The sequence below is a fragment of the Myotis yumanensis genome, unplaced genomic scaffold (genome assembly GCF_028538775.1).
Source record: "Myotis yumanensis isolate MYYU_CA2020_CCGP unplaced genomic scaffold, mMyoYum1.0.hap1 SCAF_2, whole genome shotgun sequence".
NCBI lineage: Eukaryota > Metazoa > Chordata > Mammalia > Chiroptera > Vespertilionidae > Myotis > Myotis yumanensis.
In genome coordinates, this window is record NW_027223753.1 from 4,701,703 (window position 1) to 4,720,066 (window position 18,364).

At 40.3% G+C, this 18,364-nt stretch overlaps 1 protein-coding gene across 5 annotated transcripts in view; it reads right to left on the reverse strand.

Annotated features, from left to right (window-relative positions):
- The window catches only part of RERE (arginine-glutamic acid dipeptide repeats), a 392,160-nt gene that overhangs the window by 290,015 nt on the left and 83,781 nt on the right, over window positions 1–18,364 (reverse strand). The window contains exon 1 of one of the 5 annotated variants that reach the window (XM_070404010.1): window positions 1,784–1,819. The exons of 3 other annotated variants lie outside the window; for them this stretch is intronic. The gene's annotated coding sequence lies outside the window, so the exon portion shown is untranslated. One more of the 5 variants, XM_070404009.1, reaches the window with a different exon arrangement.

The window sequence follows — 18,364 nt, forward strand, 5'->3', positions numbered from 1 at the left end:
GCTGAAAGTACCCAGTTGAAAATATACACACATTCAAATAATCACAACCACGTAGACTGGAACATATCCTATAGAAACACAGGCTATAAAAACCTATACACACACAAAGGAAGTGGTACAGTTACATTACGTCAGCTCTTGCCTCAATTCATAAATGCAAAACCACAAAACAAGACAAAAATCTAAATGGCCTTTTTTCTGGAAACCTTCTTAGAGTGAATGAATTTAGGCTGAGTCTCTAAATATGTTACTGCACAGTGCTCCTTGATGCATCACTTTCAACAGCCACAGGGAGGGGAAAAGTGTAATCTAAGTCAATTCTATCATGCAAGCAGATCAAATAACATTTCAAGCGCGGTCTGCCAAGTGCACCAGGGCCTGCCAGAGTACAATGAGCACTCAAGTGCTCTGGACTGAAAACCACCTTTCACTGGTCCCAGAGATCTTTATAAAACAGTTTAAACACGACTAAATTACAGAGTTGGGAAAAAAAACAAATACAAGCTTCTAACTGCTGCTCCCACACTATTGTGAAGTTACTGTAAAGCCTCTAAAATGTCTGCCTGGTGTTGTTTGACTAGGCAATGGAAATACTCAGAAAGGCAACTGCCTCTTAGAGCCCAAATCTAACATAAAAATGTAGAGATGGCTGTGCATCTGGAAATAACTGCCCACAGATCAATGGGCTTACATGGGATATTGTTCCCATCTGTAAGGTTTGTAATCACTAGTTTAAATTTGGCATTCCTGGAAGGAAGGAAGGAAGGAAGGAAGGAAGGAAGGAAGGAAGGAAGGAAGGAAGGAAGGAAAGGAGGGAGGGAAGAAGGGAATACTCAATATAGTAATTTTGGCACAGAATTGTAAGGAGTTTGTCAACTCTGTTCTCAACTTTTACTGTCTCAATCTTAAAGCACACTGACACACAATTTCAAAGGGAAAAATTAATCTCTGTTGACCACTGTGTTCATGCACACACCTTTTTTTTTTTTTTAATTTCCATGCGGCTGAAAGGAGGCCTTCAGCCGAACAATGCCCCAAGGAGAACAGTGGCACATGTGCACCAGGAAAAGAAGAGTAAAACAAAGTAGCCCATTACAGGAGTTTCCTTCTCCACAAACAGTGGTCAAGCAGGTCTGCCCATAGTTTCCAAGAGGGTACAAGATTGAGTAAACAAGGGGAAGGGGGCAGGGAAGCCACCACCTCAAACCAAAAATATTTTTTATAATTTAAATATAAGCAACATTCTTCTATCTCTGCATTTTAGCTTCTCCAGTAAAATAACCGTATTTTGATCTAAGAAATAACTGTATTTTGGTCTAAGAACTAAATTATTTGTAAGATACCCCAAAATTACTTTATAATCAAGTCCATCAAATCCATTTTATTTTTAAATTTACATTTACTCCACAGTAAGCAATGAAGTTTCTGATCAGGGACTTTTGGATTATACATTGTTCACGTTCAATAAGGCTTTCCTTTCAGAGAAGACAAAAATACACACACATTCTTTAAAAATCATGTTTTCTACGCCCTAAAGAGGTTTAATTCACTTATTTGATTGGGACTAGAAAACCAACAGCCATGCAATGGGACACAGCCTGTACCGATTCCTGATTCCTGGAAAGCCACCACCATTCTCAATCACACCCAAGTTGTTCATCTTTCTAGGGTCAGCTACAACCCTCCCTTACACCCACCTCCGAGAGCCCCGGCGTCCACACTAGATCAACTTCCTGGCCCGAGACCCGCATCCCCCTCACAGCACAAGGCGCTGGCCACTTGCCTGCGGCCGGTCAGCGGCAGGAGCTGAGCCTGCGGGCCTCGTCCTCCTCCAGCGCAGGGCCCGCAAACTTAGGCCCACGAGCAGGGGCGGGGCGGGGCGGGCGGGGGCTGGGGGCATGAAATGCACTTGCTAAACAAAAGGAGGCCCTGGCGGATGCAGGGCAGCGCGGAGAGGCAGTCGCAGGTCCCCACAGCTCGGAGGCTCCGGGAGGGGAGTCGGTGGCCACGCGGGGCCCCGCCCGCGGCTGGGGGTGGTATACAGCCGCACTCCTTCAACCCCAGAGGCTGGGCCAACACTGCCACATGCTTGAGACCTAGACACCAGAAGAGAAAGAGCAGACTCCCCTAGGCGGCGGCAGCCGGCAAAACCCGGGCTGGAGTGCGGCCTGCGCGCGCACACAAAGCCGCTGCAATGTTATCTCCTTCCCAGCTTGGCCAGCCAGCCTCGCCGCTCCCTAATCCTCCCTCCCCGGCTGACAGCCGGAACTGAGAGGCTGCGTGATTGATGGCAGCTCTTAATAGCCTGGTCAGCTAGAAAATGCATCTGCAAGCAAGATATTAAAGAGGCAGCACATCCCCGTGAGTGATCAGCAGTTCACACGTCCTAGAGAGGTGCCTCTGCCTCTGCCAGGAATATTAATACCAACTACCTCTGACGTCTAACAAAATGCAGATGAAATAACCAACAATCATAGACACCCCCAACGTGTGTTTGAAAGATGCACAGGAGAGAGAATCATTGTTTGGTGTCAAACAATAATTCTGACCCCAATTTTCCTTACAATTTAAGAATTTTCTAAGTCAATTGTTTAAAATGCTTCTCTCTAATCATTCCCAAAACAATAAAGATCCATCTTCTATACAAGGCATACTTAAATTGGGCTTTATCCCTACTTGGTTTGGCTCAGTGGATAGAGCATCGGCCTGCGGACTGAAGGGTCCCAGGTTTGATTCTGGTCAAGGGCACATGCCCAGGTTGCGGGCTCGATCCCCAGAAGGCAGCCCATCAATGATTCTCTCTTATCACTGATGTTTCTATCTCTGTCTCCCTCTCTATTCCTCTCTGAAATACAGATTTATTTTTAAGTTGGGCTTTATTATCCATCTAATAAGGAAACAAAATAAAAGTGCATTCCTGCCAAGTGGCCTTACATATACATATAACCCACAGGCTACCAGATTCCAGACCCCCTCATTAATTCCATTGTTATGTGCATCTAAATAGAATTACCAACTGTTAATTTAAAATCAGTTTCTTCCCCACACCCAATATGCTTAGCATACATCAACTTGCTAAAATTTATTAAAATTAAACTACATTCATACCATGTACTCTCTAGTAGTAGCAGCCAAGATAAATTTTCCTATTAAATAAGGCACTCTAAAGAAAATGTTTTAAAATATATTCCTATAGAATATGAATTCAAAGTATTAAGCTTAGTCAGTGTCAACCCAAATTTGAAAGTCACAAGCTTAAAATGTAAATGATCAATTTTAGTATCTTTCATATCACACCTTTCGACCTTCCAGGCAAGTTTCCCTGAACTCTCAAATGAATGTTATTGGACCTTCCAAGGTCCACTAATGCCGCTGAATTAATAGGTACCCTCTTACCAATAGTCCACGATTCAGACAGATAAGGGATTTACGCCCAGTCTCCCACCAAGGGGGGTGCCTTACTGGCACAGACAACTAAGCTGACACACTGACATGCATATTTGCTATTTCAACATCTTTCTCCTGATCACTTTCAAAGAAAAAAACAAGTTATTCTTCAGGAGATAGAAATATCTATCTAAAACTACTAACAGCACAGGCACCGAGAATAAGAGCGGATGAGGCATAAAGCTTTTGCCACAAAAGGTGGCTGTGGTCTATAAAAACCAGAGGTGGTCTGGCCCTGGCCCTGGCCCTGGCTGAGTAGCTCAGTTGTTTAGAGTATCAGCCTGATACACCAAGGTTGCATGTTTGATCCCTGGTCAAGGCATATGCAAGAATCAACCAATGAATGTATAAATAAATGGAACAACAAATGCCCCCTCTCTCCCCCTTCCTCCCTCAAAAGAAAAAAATCAATTACTGGTAAAAAATAAAATAATCAGATATGGTCTACAGTGCAAGTGTACTAGCAACTCTGCTATGAGCTATGCTATAAGCCCCACTAAACACCATTCCTCAATGAGTCCATCCTGAGGGACATGCAGCTTGAGAATCTGCTTCATCACCAAGTGGCGGTGAAATCACTCCACCCAGGTCAGAGATGAACTCGACCCTAAATAAAGCCCAGCTACAAAGGCCACTCCGGTACTGGGACACACTTCCATTTTCCAACCAGCTACATCGACACACGGCAGAGGCTAAAGAGAACTGTTTTGTTTTGTTTCCCTGCAGACCTTTTTAAAAATGGTGGTTTGAAGTGAATTGACAAGGGCTGGCGAGAACAACCAAACTGCTCTTCCGAATTCATTCTGTACCTAGTCTCTCAGGGATTCTAAATGCTTTGACAGCACTTTCTGACACTTACATACTCTTGTCCTTGTCTGGCATCCTTTCTGATAAGCCATCCACACCCAGTCCCCACCTTCCAATTACACCAGTCCTTCAATTTCCTCAAGGTATCAGGATTTCTACTGCAGACCATGACTGCTTCTTCCCATATCCCCTCCCCACCTCCCCAGCCCCACACAGTTAAAGCCTACTCCTTCAGATCTCAGGTCAAGCATCGCTATGCCAGGGAAGCTTCCCCTGAGACTCCATTCTAGGTCAAGTTCCTTTGTTATAAGTTCTCAGGGAACTGGGTTCCTTTCCTTGAGAGCATTTATCTCCGTTTGTAATTCACTGGCTGATTCTTGGATTAAAGTCCATAGTCGCCTCTAGGCAGCCAGTTCCATTAGAGAAAGTTTTGTTTTCTAGGTGTGCAGTAAGCTACACCATCTAGATCAGTGGTTCTCAACCTTCCTAATGCCGCGACTCTTTAATACAGTTCCTCATGTTGTGGTGACCCCCAACCATAAAATTATTTTCGTTGCTACTTCATAACTGTAATTTTGCTACTGTTATGAATTGTTATGTAAATATCTGATATGCAGGGTGTATTTTCATTGTTACAAATTGAAAATAATTAAAGCATAGTGATTAATCACAAAAACATTATGTAATTATATATGTGTTTTCCGATGGTCTTAGGCGACCCCGTGAAAGGGTCGTTCGACTCCCAAAGGGTCACGACCCACAGGTTGAGAACCGCTGATCTAGATTCATGTTAAGTACATTATAGGATGTTCGTGTCACAACGAAATCGACAAAGACACATTTCTCAAAACGTATCTCCATCAGTAAGTGGTGCCTAACTGTACTGGGTGTCAAGCACACAGATCTATGGAATGAATAAATGAACTGCTTTCCACGACCCTGTTTTATTCCTTGTGTATATTCTCTACACAGTTCCGGGCACAAAGAAGCCTCTCTCAAATACGTAGCATCTACCCAAATAAATAGCACTTCTTTTATTAACCTTTAAAAGTCTAGTAAAATGAAGATTTTCATCCCCACTTTATAGAGATGTAAATAATTGTCCCAGGGGTTACTCATAAAAATACTGAGACCATAACCAGGATCCTACTTGCAAGCTACACTTTTTTTAAGTTAATGAGATTCAGAAACCATCACTAATTTATTCAAGCCAAGTTCTTCCTGCTTACCTGGCATTTATGCAAGAGGCAAACAGCCACAGGTAAACTGGATACATCACTAAATCTTGTACACACACAGAGAGAAATATAAACAGAACATAAAAATTTGAGAGCAATTGTATACTAGTTTGTCTTCCAAGATTCTCTAAATGCAAAAGTACTATGAAATTCAAAATTCAGCTGTAAATGAGGGAAGAGGAATAATCCTTCACCTCTCTTTTACCATACACTCTTTATTTTCAGTTTTTTCCTCTCTCAAAGACCTGTATTTCCCTGACATGGAAGCCTCTGTAAGAGCAGTTGTGACATACCATTTCAAAACCGCCCTCCCCAACTCCTCAAAGTGAAAAGTTAATTTTAAACCCCATTAATGTGAGCTTGTAAATTAAGAGATCTGTAGATAAGAAATAGAAGTTATTACAAGACAGACAATTTCTCAGATGTTTTGCACATGAGCACATGAAACGGTGAAAGAAATAGTATGTGAGAGAAATGAAAAAAATTAGACACATCCCAACCTCACTCCCAAATTAATGCCCACGGTTATTTTCAGTATTCTACGTGGCACTGCTTAGTTCCCACACCTCACCCTGGCCTTGTGCCATTGCTTCCTTTTGTCCTAAGTTCCATTCCACATAAATTCCAGCTCCAGGTTTTATAACACCCTTCATTTATCAAAACAACCCTGTCAAGTTGAGTACCATTAACAGATAATGAGAGGAGACAACAGATGCGGTTAGAAGCAAAGCACTCCATATTCTACAGGCCTCAGCATGCAGCCAAGTGAGCTGACATCTGACTTTACCCTAACAGTTATAATTAAATACAAAGTCTAGTTAAACCAACATTAAAGCTGTGACCAGAAACAGTACACAGGGGAAATGTGAAGTATAACCTGAGCACAAGTTGAACAGCACCCAGGTTATTCCAGATCCTTAACCTCACACAACTACACTGCATTTACTCGCTCTACCACCCGCATTCTGTCACAGCAAGGAAGACCTCTGGCCACATCTTCGAAGGAGGGTGGCTTTGGCCCACTCCCCACAGCAACCAAAGGGGGCAGGAGATTACATTTTTATGAAAGTTTAAAGGTAACATTCATCTAACAATAACCAGTGAGGTCTGCCAAATTTATAACTACCAAGTGGAGATGATCAACATTCTTTCTTAAGCATTATCTAGTAAAATCATTCCGATCAAGTAACTTAACTCACCCCAGTGTCAAAGTGTCAAAAGAATGTGGAAGTCAAGCAAACACTTACTGAATCAAGGAATGGGCTAGTACTAGTTAGCTATGTTCACATAGTATCCTAAGATGGGGAGGTTTGGTTTTGTATTACTACGTAGAATACGGAGTTACAATTTTAAACTAGCCATATTTCTTTCCTTTTTCCAACTCGACAAAACCTCGTTTTCAAAAGAAAAATATATAGTTTTTTTAAGACCTTTTGGATTTTGAGTGATATACTTTCCTATAGAAAATCCAAACCTATTCAAGTTGAAGTGCATATCTCCAGACCTTCTTCTAGAACTCATGTATACAAATACACAAATACTTAAGAACATATATATTTATTTGTCGGGGGGGCTCATTTCCTTGATTTTTATCTCATAAAAATGAAATCCTACCATTCATGCTATATGGTAACTTGCTTCTCTCACTATACAGCAGACCATTAACATTCAATTCCTTTATATAGTTGCACAGAATTCTATAGTATGGGAATACCATAATTAAAAGGTGTCTAATTATGCCCTGCCGATGTGGCTCAGCTGGTTGGGTGTGGTCCAGTGCACTGAAATGTTGCCAGTTGGATTCTGGTCAGGGCACATTCCTGAGTTGTGGGTTTAATCCCCAGTAGGAGGCGTGCAGGAGACACCCAATCAATGTTCCCCTTTCATAGCGATGTTTCTCTCTCTCTCCCTCTCTCTTTCTCTCTAAAAATCAATAAAATAAATACTTTTAAAAGTATTAATCATCATAACCCAGGTTCTATGTGTATCTTTGTGCATATATATGTATTTCTATACTGTTGGAATCTCTCATTCAATGAACACGCATTATTTAGTTCAAAGAGGTTGAATCAAGCTACCTTCCAATTTATACTCTTCCGAGCAGTAAGCCCTGTTCCCACACTAGCATTGTGGTGGTTTGTTTAAGTTTTACATTATGCACTCTCCTGGATTTCCTACCCCCTGGCCATTCTCTATTTCTTTCCATGACTCCTCTCCTAAGAATTAGTAGTCAATGTTGAGCACCTCTTGTCACATTCCAGCATCTCTCATGAGTGAGAAGATTCGCTCTCAAGCTGTTTCGTGCTGATTGCAAAATTTTATCCCCCCCTTTTTACACCCCCCCCCCCCCAAAGCTTGCTTCTTAGTAACAGATCCACATTTCAAATGCCCTCTGGGCTCCACCACAATAGTATTCCACAGATACTCTCAAATCATCCTAAACTAAATCAATGTTCTTCCCCACATGTCCTGGCTTCCCCCACATAGTCCCAAGAGACTCATTACCTTGGTATAAGTATTCATAGCATGTCTTTTAGAAATAAGGAAATTATGGCTTATATCCTAAAATGTATATGAATTCAGAATTAGCACATTAAATATAAAATATTTCTCAGCTTTTAGCACTACCCAATGAGTTTTATTATTTTAACTAGAGGCCCAGTGCACGAATTCGTGCACGGGTGGGGTCTGGCCAGCTCACCCAGATGGGGGACAATTGGGGACAGGGCCTGTTGGGGGGAGGGGCTGCAGGAAGTAAGCTGGCCAGCCCTGCCCCCAATTGTGGGGGGGGGCACAGGTGGTTGGCCAGCTGGCCCCACCCCCAACTGGGGTGGGGTGGAGCCAATTGGGGGCGGGGCAGGCCAGAAAGAGGGGCCGCAGGTTGTTGTGGGGACCAATCGGGACCCTGATTGAGCTGGTTGGCCGCCGTAGTGCACATCATAGCAACCAGTTGTTCCAGTTCATACCATCATTCCAGTTTGCTTGGCTTTTATATATATAGATAACAGGTAACTATCATCTAACCTATAGTTTGCAAGTCTTAAAGGTAAATCAAGGCATTTACAAATATGAATTTTTAAAAAAACTTTCCTACATAATTACCTATCCGTTCACTTATCACATCACTTTCCATTCAGCCAACATTTAATGATCAACTCACAGTTTCTTTGTAGTAAGTTGCAGAAGAACAGAAATATAAACACATCAATTTGGTAGGTGATGATAATTATAGGTGATGTTAAAACAGACTTAACAGAAAACCATGAACATGTATGTTGTAATAATATTCCAAATTATTGGGGGAAAGTGAGTTTTTATGTCCTTTAATGCCAAAATCTTAATATTTACTTTTATATTTAAGAGTAAAACTTATGAGCTAATTTCAACCTTGATAATATTGGAATCTACATAAAATACTCTTAAAAATAACTAGAAATAACATCAGATTCTAAAATTCAAGGAGTGCCCTAGCTGGTTTGGCTCAATGGGTAGAGTGTCAGCCTGCGGACTGAAGGGTCCCAGGTTCGATTCCAGTAAAAGGCACATGCCCAAGATGCAGGCTGAATCCCCAGTAGGGGGCATGAAGGAGGCAGCCGATCTTTGATTCTCATCACTGATGTTTCTATCTCTCTCTTCCTTCTCCCTTCCTCTCTGAAATCAATAAAAATATATATTTAAAGAACTAAATAAATAAAAAATAAAATTCTGAAGGAGGCTCATTTTTAGTAAAACTATAAACAGCACATACTCCATATATAGGTAAAACATTCAAGTTGGATGTTAATTACAACTTTCCTTTTTTTAACACTTCCCAACACAGCCCAAACATATATTTGAGTGATAAACTGCTAATACATAGTGTGATTTCATGATGTACAAAATTACTGACATAAATAAAATTAAATATAATATAATATAATATAATATAATATAATATAATAATGGCGGAAAGACGGAGGGGGGAATGAGAGCTTGCAAAACAGCAAATCCCTCTTTTCTAAGAACAGAGAGCAGATGCTCAGTGTGCACTCACAGAAAACTCATCTGACACAGCACGTGTGTCAATCAAAGGTCAGGACTGAAGGATTTAGTTTTTGGAAGTGGGGAGCCCTCTTGGGAATGCAGGATGTGAAATAGCCTTAAAGCAACTAAGAATGTGAGATTTCTTAGATAGCATATGTTTTCAACATATTTAAGGACATTTCTCATCAACTCACTAGCGATATCATATTCTACAGATAAAATTATAATGTTCCAACAGAGTAATACTTTGAAAAGGCAAAAAGACAGTTAAGAGAGATTTCTCATGTGGAAAAGTATTACAGTAAAAAAACCTAAAAAAAACAAAGAGAGGTTTGTGGAAGAAATAGCTTAGGGACTCAGGACCCTAATAGATGTGTAGAATGGGGTCTGACGATATGTGATAAAATCGGTGGGGAGATCCAGCCAGGTTTATTGAAAGTCCATAATCTTATGACAACTAAAAACCTCAACTATTATACCAAGAATTCAAAATTTCAACCGCATAGATAGATATCTGTGCAACTGAAATAACACAAATCCCAAACACTGCTTTGCCCTTTAAAAAAAAATTTTTACGTATATTTTGTCTGGTAATATATCTCCAGTAAACTAAACTCTTTAAAATATAATCACAAACATCTATTTTAGGAAAAATATAAATTTAAATGTTTCAAAAGATTAAATCAGTACCATTTGCCAGTTTCAGCATCACAGGTAGTGTTCATGATCCAGTATTTTCCGCTTAAAACCCAATCACACTCCTCTCTAGAAAACGTCAAAAGATTCTAATTCAAAATATCCACTCACACATGCAATACATTAGCTAAAACAAAAATCAAAGCCACAGTCAAGGATGTTTGACCTTTGCAACACAGAGTGGTTTCTTTTGTTTTGGAGGAGGGAAGTGTTAGAGGTGAGAGACTGTCATGAAGACAAATTCTGAACATCCACTTAACTTTAATTTTAACTGACTAGATAAAGCAAATATTTGGGATACAGGAAACAAAACTTAGTACAAAGAAAGACATTCTAACATTTTCATTATTTAATTAATTCTAACAATGAAACCTAAACAATGACCACCCCTCCAATCTTTAGAGTAAGCTAACTCTACAGTGAAAAATATGAGAGCCCTAACAGCAGACTCTGGTATGTTTAAACAATTATAATGTAAAGCATGTTCATTCTCACAAGTGAAAGGAAATGACTGCCAAATGCTTCCTTTACAATCTCTCCAGAATAGAGCAGGTCTCTTTAATGTGAGCTTTTCCTGGCATTCCAATTGTAGCAGACATTGAACACAGACACATTAAAAGCTGACCTGGTTCTATTATCTTTTATTGAAGGCCTAGCAAAGATCAGACATGAGTCCACTGCTATTTACATTTTTTGGTGCATTAATCACTTTTATACTCAAGGGCTTTGAAAAATTCAATAGTTGTTTTTTTTTATGACAATAACCACGGGATGTAACCATAGCTGTATTGGTCTTTTTCTCAGGAAGGTCAGAAAAGCTGTAAAAACAGGAAGTCTGTGCTATAAGGTTGAGAAATGTTTGTTTTAACAGTCTAAGGCTTTCTGGTTGAAGTTTGCAGTCAGGTATTATGGAGAACTAGAGTTTATTCTTTCCAGCCAAGGATTAATGTCTGGGGAAAAGGCCAAAAAGGTGCCAAAACAACTTTAAAAAGCACATTACCCTAAAATAAGACTTCTTTAAAAATCTGAACTATCAATTTTCCTTGCTACCCTTCAACATTGAACACGAGCTGATTTAAAGTGTAAAAGAAGATACAGTTTATCTTTTGTAATTTATAAAAGCTAAAGGAATACCATAGTAATCAATACTAAGACAGCCACCTAGCAACAATTAACAGTTAGATTAAGAATTGATACTTGCCATTTTATACATGTTTTCTACGGATTATATCATTTATCATTATACTAAACTAGAGGCCCAGTGCACAAAAATTCATGCACTCAAGAGGGTCCCTCAGCCCAGCTCGTGCCCACTCACAGTCCGGGACCCCTTGGGGGATGTCCGACTACATCTTAGGCCCACTAACCCTGGGGAGCGAGCCTAAGCCATAGTCGGACATCCTTAGTGCTGCCAAGGAGATGGGAGAGCCTACCGTCAGCCCGGCTTGTGGCTAAGCAGAGCTCCCCCTATGGGAGCACACTGACCATCAGGGGGCAACTCCTGCATTGAGACTTGCCCCTTGGAGATCAGTGTGCGTCATAGCGACCAGTAGTTCCACCATTAGGGTCAATTTGCATATTACCCATTTGTTATGTGGGATTATTAAATAAGATTAATTATTTTAATCATATATTAGAATGACAATCATTCTTGAATGCAAATTCTTGCTAAGAAAACACACAAATCAATGCAGGTCCTGGCTGGATAGCTCAGTTGATTAGAGCCTCGGCCTAATAAACCAAGGTTGCAGGTTCGATCCCCAGTCAAGGCACATACAAGAATCAGCCAATAAATGCATGAATAAGTGAAACAACAAATAGATGTGTGCCTCTCTCTCTTTCTCTCTCCCACCCTCCCACTCAAATCAATTTAAAACACACACACACACACATCAATGCAGATTAAACTAAAAAAAAACTTTTATCCCCAATGAAATGGTTAGGTTCTGCTTTTAAAGATATTACTTAAACATTTTAGTTATACTAGAGTACAAAATAAATCTGTAACATATCCAACAAAGAGATTTGTTTCAAAATATCCAATTTCATAATTCTAGTCTTTAGTTAGCATTTGTTTATATAGGCTATCAAAAGGAATGGTAGCCCTAGCTGGTTTGGCTCAATGGATCGAGTGTCAGCCTGCAGACTGAGGGGTCCCGGGTTCGATTCCAGTCGAGGGCACATGCCCCAGTTGCAGGCTCAATCCCCAGTAGAGAGCGTGCAGAGGGCAGCCTATCAATGATTCTCTTTCATCATTGATGTTTCTATCTATATCTTCTCCCTTCCTCTCTCTGAAATCAATAAAGATATTTTTTTTAAAAAAAGAATGGCAATATCACTTGTGGACTCCAATTCATATGAAGTTAAAAGTTATATTATGAAAACTTTAAGGTAAGAAAAAATCCAAATGTCATAATATGTATCTTATCAATTAAAGTTCCATTTGGCTTCTAAAGGGCACTGATTGGAACATCACATCAAGATAAAGTGCTTTAAAATATGAACATGAAGGGCTATTACCACAACAGTCTGTCATTTACCACAAGGTGTGTCAAGAAGGGAAACAAATCAAAGTGATTTACTATTTGATAGTTTATACCTACTATACCTATCTTAAACTTTTTTAATGTTTACCTCCTACAAATTTCCTACAGGGAATTGAGCTACTTTCATATGAGAGTAAAATGACATTCCCTTAAACACTCAGCATCTTCCTTATCTTTCAAAGGCACCGTTCTAATAACAACTAACCCTAAAAAGGGCCCTACTGGTTTTTAGTTTAGTGTACACTGTATAATGGTGAGGTTTCTTTCCTGGGAATTGAAAAACAACAGAGCAATGGCTTCAAAATTTTGTAGAAAAACAGTATCCAACCTAAAATTCTATATCCAGCCAAAATATTAATCAAGTATAAATATAAAATAAAGACATTTAAAGATATACACAGCCTCAAAACATTCATTTCTCATGTACTATTTCTCAGGAAGTTAACTCCACAAACAAGAGAAGGAACCAAACAAAAATCTGTGAAAATGTATCTTTAAGGGGATGCCCAAAGTGGTAAGGTGGCAGATCTAGACATTAAATCAAGATGAGGGGTTCCAGTCCAGGAGGGATACCACCAAGAATGATTTATAGACTCCCTAATATCATTAATTATACTAAGAGGAGTTTTCTATAGTTCTGTTAGAATATGTGAAGCTGGTTTATATAGAAAAATACAAAACTAAGCAAAGAAATAATGAAAGACGAATTTTTAACTCCTGAAAAGAAAAAATACCTTATCAGTTTCTTTTGAAAAATTCGCTGACACATACCCATTAGCATTTTATGATGTGCTTCAGTCACCTGGTAAACAGAATTGTAAATATCAGAACTTCAAATTTAAAAAAAAGAAAAATCTAGAGAAAGAAGCAGTCAATCATTTTAAGTAAATGCAGGCACCAGAACTGAAATATCTTTTTCTTCATAGAGCAGTTGTACTATATTTTGCCACCTGCTGGCAAGACTCTTAAAATTTAGCCACTATATAATAATAACCTTAAGTGCTTTTTTTAAAAAGGAAAAACATGAAAATGATCACAAGAAATAAAAAAAAAACAAATCAATATATATATAAAAAAGCCTAAGCGACTGTTACAACTAGAACAACCGGTCGACCAGACGCTATGACACGCTCAATGCAGGAGCTGCCCCCTGGTGGTCAGTGCACTCCCAGAGCCGACCTCCCACAGTCCCTTACCCCTGCCAGCCAGCAGGCCTGATAAGCCCTGAGGGGGGGGGGGGGGTTCCTGGTGGGGGGAGGCCCCAGACAGCAGCTGGCAGCCGGGGAAGGAAGGCCCTGGCCAGCAGCCGGGAGGCCCCAATAGGCCCTGATCGTCAGCCAGGCCTAGGGACCCTACCCGTGCATGAATTTCATGCACCGGGCTTCTAGCGATATAAATTCAATCACTATAATTTTAGTATGCATAAATGAGAAAAAAGTCATCACTAAATAGCTTTTAAAAGATAAATAGTATAAAAGCAGAAATATAAATATATTATCTAGCTTCAAAGAACTTAAATTTTTAAGATAATACTTAGCATTCTATCCATTTGTTTATTCAAAGTTATGTTCCATAATCAGCTAAATGTTTTTTAAAAAGAGAATAAGGTGGATAAAATAAAGGAAAATTGAGGATATTTCCAAATACTAGTTAGAGGCGAAATTGTAAGCTTATCATTAGATTAACCGTGGTATTTTTCAGTATCTCCCAAACCCCATGCCTTGTCTTTGTTTGAGAATACTGCTGAATTTTAATGCCATTGTTTTGTCAATAAACACTTCGCAAGTTCATTAGTAATCCTCTAAGAAGACCGAAATTAAAGCTTGGCAAGCAGTTTCTCATAAAACAAAATTTGCTCTGGTTTGTTAGAACTAAATGTGCCAAGTGGCAAATTAAGATGTGAGAACACACTTTAAAGGTTATGCTTTAAAAGTATTCAATGACTCAAATAGAGGTATCATTAGGCAGCAGCAAAACAAATACTAGGATATCTATTTCATTTGCAATCTGTTAAGTTTCAGATGGACTATTTTATGATGACCACCAAGAGCTATTAAGATAAACTTTGACTGGAGACAGATATAACACTCCCTAGATTTTCCATTAAAGAACTGGTAGGACCAGAATGGACCCAACTCCAATATTAAAAGCAACAGAAAGAGTCCAGTAATTCACAGTGAAACTGCCATTGTGCCGACAAAACTGTGTGTTTAGCATCCATGGGAATGCTGACATGTGCACTGCAAGTGATGATTGAAGAGTCAATTAAGTAGTGGGAAAGGGCTTGCAGCAAAAATTTAAACTAAAAATAATCCATTTACAGGAGAGCAGTACAGGAAAAGCTGGCTAAACTATAATCAAAGTCTGTATTTCCAGTTTCAATAGTAAACACAGTTGTTAAGAGTGGTTAACACACAAGACCATAAGTGCATGCAATTTCAAAGTAAAAAAACATCTGTTTTATCAATAGTATCCTTGTTATATCCTCTATTATTTTGCTCAGAGACAATGTGAGCGTAAGAATAAGAGCAAGTATGACGCATGAAAGAAAGAACAATCAATTTAGCTTAGGAAATATGAGCTTTTCACATAAATTCCTAAAAGTATAAATTTTAAAGCTGTTAGATTTCTAGAACTTTACAGATCTTCTTAAGAAATAACATCAGGTGATAATGCAATCTCTCCCATTGCTGCTTTTCTGTCCCCACCAGCTGAGGCAGTGTGCCTGTTTCCACAAGGGAGAGTGGCAAATTCAGAAAATGAAGCAACTAGACAGGCCAAAGCAGAAATGTATTTTAGTTCCTGACAAAAAAAAGTAATGGTGCCGCCAATGAACTAGACACAGTTGAAATTTTTTTCAGTTCTGGGGATAAAACTTGTTTCATTTCACCAGTGCTGCAGTGTAGTCCTGTGTATTGTTCAAGGCGATTCTGAATTATGAGTGATGCTCTCCTCAGCTGGTGCTCCAAGAGCAGGCACACCTTTTCATCCCTAGCTCTTGAATGGCTTCCCAGTCTTCATGCAATTTTGCCAAGTGGTAAAGGGCACCAGCTCTGGAGTCATATGGCCAGGGTTGTCCCTGCTCTACAATTTACTAACAGGAATCTTGGGCAAGTCTCCATATGCTCATCTGTAAAATGTTGACTAATAATTATACCTACTACATAAGGTTTTCATGATGATGAAATGAAATTATTTGAGTAAAGCACTGAGTGCTGGGCCCACAAGAAATGCTCAATGAGCCATGGCCGATGTTTTTTAGTGGTTAGAGCATCGGCCTACACACTGACGTTCGATTTCCTATCAAGGACATGTAACTGGGTTGCAGGTTTGGATCCCTGGCTCTGGTCAGGGCGAGTGCAGGAGGCAACCATTCCAGGTGTCTCTCTCACATCTCTCTCTCTCAAAATGCAATGAAAAAAATATCCTCGGATGAGAACAAAAGGAAGGAAGGAAGGAGAGGAAGGGGAGGAAGGGGAGGAACTGGAGGGAGGGAGGGAGGGAGGGAGGGAGGGAGGGAGGGAGGGAGGGAGGGAAAGAAAGAAAGGCTCAATGAATGCTAGGTATTAGCATTGTGATCATGAGTTCCATCATGGACTCTCTAAAAACCTGATTAAAGCAATCAGCCTGGGCCTAAACTGCCCCATCAGCAAGGTTCCCAATTCATTATTTGTTTACAAAGCACATCACTCTATAAAAGTGGGGGGAGGGGAGGCAGGAAGATCAGTATTTTGCTTTTCATCCTTGTTACCAGCCACTGCTGCATTATTTATATGAAGGGAAGAGGAGTGTATCTGGACAGATGCTCAACTGGCTCCTGCAAGCAGAGCATCTATCACAACAGGCAATGCCCGTCTCAGCAGCAAACCCCTTCCCTTCCCCAGTCATGCCCCTGGACTGAGAGTGCAAGGGAGACACACAGAGGCCACACAATGTCAAAGTGCTATTGTCTAAGCATTCTGGCCATAGATTTTGATGAAATGAAATGATCCATCACTAAATTATTCTTTTTATTCCCAAATCATGTCCTTAAGGTATTATTAAATATCCAAAGAGACCCAAGGTGTATTAGAAACCAAAGGAGAAGGGGAGGGGTAGGAGGGAGGGAGAACAGACAGATTTCCAATAGGCATTCTACTATATATTTACCAAAGCAGAACTAATGAAATTATTGAAATAATACCAATTAACATAATACAGAGAGAAGAACAAATGATAGATACATGCCATCTGCTTAATTCAAGTTAGAGGGAAGATATGTCAAACAAAGAAAGGGTTCTATAAGGCCACAAGTACTGTATTCAAATAATTTTCCTCATTTCTATTTTCTCTGGACTAGTAAATGTAGGACTAACCACAGTTAATGGATTAAAAACTCACATTTTTCAAAACACTTAAATGACTTATTTAAATGATTACCAATGGGGAGGGGAGACATTTAATTGGCCAAGGAATAAGAGTTTGGGTTTTTTTTAAACAGATCATTGTGTTTCTAGTAAGCAATTTCCACCTCCACACATATTTTCATATAGAGATGCTGCTCTTTATTTACGTACAGTGCTAGGTACATAGTAAGTTTTAAGAAGTAAACACTTAGGGAATGATCAATTGGTTGAAGATAACCCAGACTTGCCTGAGGCATGGAAAGTACAGGGTGAAACAGGGGGAGAGAAACTAGGAATTGGTGATTTAAGCATGAAAAAGCACTTTTCTTTCTGGTTAATAGCTTGCAGGGACTGGAAAGAGGGGGCTGAATTTGAAAATGTCCAAAAAATCTTTCTCTAAGAGCAGACTATTATTAATCTAATTCTTTAAAACAAACAAAAAATAAATTAGTAATCTTGGTCAAAGTCCATTGTACATACAAGCATCCTATATAATAAAAGCCCAGTGACCGAAATGGCAAAGCAACCAGAACGTACATGCCCCGGCCGGCCCTGCCCACCAGCGGGGACCCCTACCCCAATCCGTGGCCCCCATCAGGACAGGCTGGCCGGCCCCCACCTGTGCACCAGGCCTCTATCCTCTATAATAAAAGGGTAATATGCAAATTGACCCTAGCGGCAAAACGACCAGAACGACTGCTCAACCAGTCACTATGAGGTGACTGACCACCTCTAGGTCCCTTTTCTCGGCCAGCAGGCTCCAATCGCCCAATGGTGAGTGGGGAACCGGGGGTGGGTGGCGGGGGACACAGGTGGCACAAGGCCAAAACCCCTGCCCCGCCGGTTGCCCCACACACAGAGGGTGACCCACAGCAGGGGCGGGGCAGGTGAGCGGGAGGGAACAGCCGACCTCTCGGTCCCTTCCCCTGGCCGTCAGGCTCTGGTTGCCCAATGGCGAACAGAGAACCAGAGGTGGGTGGTAGGGCTGGCTGCGGGCAGCCAGGGAAGATGGCCTGATCACAGGCCAGGCCTAGGGACCGTACCCCGTGCAGGAATTTCGTGCACCGGGCTTCTATTGTTAGATAAACAAATTCAGGTTTATGCAGGTTTCTACATGTTTAAAGCTTTTACATTTAGACCATCCCTTTCAGATGGGCTTTAGAGTGCCTCCACACTGAATTAATCCTACTCTTAATCCCACCTCTCTACTCCCCACATAATT